The sequence below is a fragment of the Mesitornis unicolor genome, unplaced genomic scaffold, assembly GCF_000695765.1.
Source record: "Mesitornis unicolor isolate BGI_N332 unplaced genomic scaffold, ASM69576v1 Scaffold28307, whole genome shotgun sequence".
NCBI lineage: Eukaryota > Metazoa > Chordata > Aves > Mesitornithiformes > Mesitornithidae > Mesitornis > Mesitornis unicolor.
This window is the reverse complement of record NW_010194765.1, coordinates 5400-9177: the sequence shown is the minus strand read 5'-3', so window position 1 is coordinate 9177 and position 3778 is coordinate 5400. Positions and strand designations below refer to the sequence as shown.

The following is a 3778-nucleotide window of genomic DNA, read 5'->3' as shown; positions in this document are numbered from 1 at the left end:
CCCCCCCCTCTTCCCCCTTTTCATTTCTTTTCCTCTTTTCCCCACACTGGTCTGCTGGCACAGCTGTGAGTAGGAGGAGGGGAGGAGGGATGGTTGCTGGCAACCTCAAATGACAGATTTGGTGGAAGGTGCTATAATACCGTGACTTTTTCATCTTGTAAATGGAACCTTGATGGTTTCTAGGAAAGGCATTAGCCCACAGAATACTTTCTTCTTCTTAAAGTTACAGTTAGGAAGACAAATATAATTTTAGATTTATAATCAGTTTACTTTCAGTGCACACCTTTAAGAAATTACCATCCTCGAATCAAAATGTAAATCAAGTATTAACATGGCTACTTTCTGTTTCTCAGGGGGTTTGTTTTTAGCTAAAAGCTAGCAGTGAGATTTCGGTGGAGGGAACGGCATTAATATGTTGATACATTTTTAGGAGTAGTTCTGTACTCCAACTTCATTGTTCATGTTGTTCACATACTCCTTCTGTATGGATTACCAGCAAAGTCAGTGGTAGGAGGACTCCATTCCCTGCTAGTCCTGAGCCAGCTGCTCACTTGCAGCAAGATGAGTTCAGTGAGTTTGAGGTTTTGTTTTGTTTGAGGTTTGTACTTGGTTAAATTTAAAAGAAGGAAGTTTTTTGATAGACTTTGTGCACACTTCCAACAAAACAGCAGGTATGCGTTGTCATTATGAGAACTGTTTCATAGCTGGTCTCTCTTTCCTTTGAAGTGTCATGCATTCAAGTATATGGTGTATGGCTCTGAGTTCATTCCCTGTTTGCCTTGAAGAGAAGAACCTATTTTGAATTTCACTTTGAATACCTGTGCAGACCTCACTGTGGAAATGGGCCTTTAAGCATTTGAGATGTGATAGCAAAAGCTCACCACAAATCCCAGTGAGCTGTCTGGAGATGAAGCTGCTGTGCTCACATACCAGAATAATCTTTGACACTGGTATTGCACGCTTGGGTCTTTTGTTTGCTTTGACTTTCCATCTTTAAGCTTTCAAAATGCTGAAAATACCCATGTGTCCCCTGCAGGGATTTCTCCCGGAAGGTATGTTTGACCGGATTCTCACCGGACCGGTTGTGCGGGAAGAAGTGAGCCGGAGAGGAAGGCGCCCCAAAAGTGAGATTGCCAAGGCAACAGCAGCTGCAGCAGCTGCCACTGCTGCCAGCGTCTCAGTGAACCCTCTGCTAGCTAACGGATTGCTTCCAGGCGTGGATCTGCCCAGTCTTCAGGCCTTACAACAGAACCTGCAAAACCTGCAGTCACTGCAAGTAACAGCGGGATTAATGGGAATGCCAGCTGGCCTAACTACTGGAGGAGAAGCGAAGAGCATGGCTGCCATGTTCCCCATGCTGCTGTCAGGGATGGCTGGATTACCAAACTTGCTGGGCATGGGAGGACTTCTGACAAAGTCTACAGAGTCTGTTTCGGAGGAAAAAAAGGGAAGCGATTCAAAGGAGGCGGATATAAAGAAAGAAAGGACAGAAGACCAAAATATGGATACTGGTGGTGAAAACTCTGTTTCAAGTTCTCCTTCAACATCCTCTGCTGCTGCAGCTGCCAATCCTCTCTCTCTTAACCCATTACTTTTGTCCAACATACTTTACCCAGGGATGCTTCTCACTCCAGGCCTTAATCTTCATATCCCAGCTTTGTCTCAGTCTAATATTTTTGATGTACAAAACAGTGAAAGCAATGACACGGGCTCAGCCAAGCCCACAGAAGAAAAGGAGGAAAATTCTAGGGTTAGAGATCAGAAAGACAAAGGGGGAACAGAGCCAAGCTCTCACAATGAAAACAGCACAGATGAGGGTTCAGAGAAAGCAGATGCTTCATCTGGATCTGATAGTACATCGTCTTCATCTGAGGATTCAGATTCTAGTGATGAAGACTGACCCCAGACTCTGCACTTAAATTATAAACTGATTTTGAATTTATTCTTTAATTATTTCATTGTAAATAACCCAGTGTTGAGTGCATCAATGATTTACCGACCGAACATTTCAGTATTTGTTTAGAAGTGCAAACTGCTTTCAGAGACGTTTTGCATGTAATATTTCTTGAAGTTCATAAGTTTCTGAACTTGTATGTACTATCAAATACACAATGGTGTAAAATTACAACAAAAGGCATTATAATTTTGTTGGGGGGTTAATTTTATGAAAATAATGCTCGAGTAAGAGCTGTATATTTAATATATTTGCAGTGAACACAGAATACTTTATGCATATTATTGATTTAATTTGAATATAGTTTTACAGCCTCCTTGACACTTATAATTTACAGATCAAAACTCAGCAATAATTTGGGCAGCTAATGAATGTCATGAAAGCTGTAGAATCTACATCACCATCCATTGCTTTAATTACATGAAAATGCTCTAGTGTTGTGATGCACTGCTGTTTCCAATTCAGGTACAAGTGTGTTTAAAAGAAGATAAATTTTTCCCAATCAGCCAATTGAACTGGCTACCTGTTACCTCAGCTGAGTTAGTTTAGGAAGTTTACATTGGTTTCTATTACTTGTTTTCAGGTTTTGTTTTGTTTTCTAAAGACATCCTGTATACCATGTTAAAATCTGAGTTGAGATACGACTGTTGAAGGGTTTTTTTTCCCTTACTACAACTGTCCTCTGGCAGCAGTAAGGGGAAATTGAAGCAGGAACAGTCTTATCTCATGCTACTTGGCACCATGTAGATCTGTTTAGTTTACACCTTGCAAAGTTTTGGGCTCCCTCTGCAGAATTAAAAGTCCCAAAATGAGGAGTAGTTTCCCCAAGACTCAGAAGAGGCAAACTGTCATAAAGTGCCACTGAAAAGACCTTTCAACACTGCATACTTCATGTAAAAATTGTTTGTTTGCTTTGTTTGTGTAGATTTCTATTTGTGGTTTATGTCATAAAACCTCCTGGAGTTACCAGTTAATAATGGTAAATAAAGTATAGATAGATTTGAACTCTTCTTGAGTTTAAGCTTCTCTGCAGATTTAAATCTGACTAAATATTAAATATTACCCAGAACCATTATTGAGATGTCACTTCATATGTTATGCTGAGTTACCCACTAAAGAAAAAGCACTTTGAATAGTAAAGAAAACAAGTTATTCCTAGAAACCACAGTAACAGGGCATAAGGCATCTGTTTAAGTCCAAATCCTTAGAACCCTTCACTATATAAAATCTGTCTGGTATTTGACGTGTGATATGATTCCTCCTTCTTCTTAAGCTGCTATTACTCTGACATAGTCGAGGCCCAGATTCACATTTACAGAAGTTCTGAACTGACTGAGACTTCAATTGACATTGGTTACATCGGTCCAAGAATAGGCAAGTGTTAAGAGAAAATAGATACAGGTACTAGCAGAAGTCATTGAAAAAGCTTTACAAAGGGATAAATTTAAAAATAAAAAACAAAAACTGTATATTTTGATATAGTTCTGTTGCTTGCTTGTACAGTAAAACAACTGTGTTGTTTTTTATCAAGAACTTTACCAATGAGATGTAAGTTTCTATGTGCAAGATGACTAGCCCCATGATTAGAAGCAGTATTACATGTAAGTACACAACTATACAGGTACCATTTGGATTGTGCTGGTTATGTATTTTCCCAAATAGTATTCTGATTTTTGGCCCTTCATGCAGTGTCTTAGCAATAGTGAAAATTGAAAACTGCCAAGAGAAGGGGGTAGCAATTCTTCATCATGGAAAAAAAAAAGTATTTCATATTTAATATTTTGCCCTTTGTAATATAGCACTTTTGTTTAACTAGGATGCATC

General features: G+C 39.2%; 1 pseudogene across 1 annotated transcript; it reads left to right on the top strand.

Moving 5' to 3' along the window:
• The first annotated feature begins 1021 nt into the window (after positions 1-1021).
• On the top strand, positions 1022-3325 carry LOC104543332 (annotated as a pseudogene). Its single transcript, XR_728159.1, has 2 exons — positions 1022-2419; positions 3228-3325. The product of XR_728159.1 is annotated as a chromodomain-helicase-DNA-binding protein 9 pseudogene (transcript).
• Positions 3326-3778: the final 453 nt, after the last annotated feature.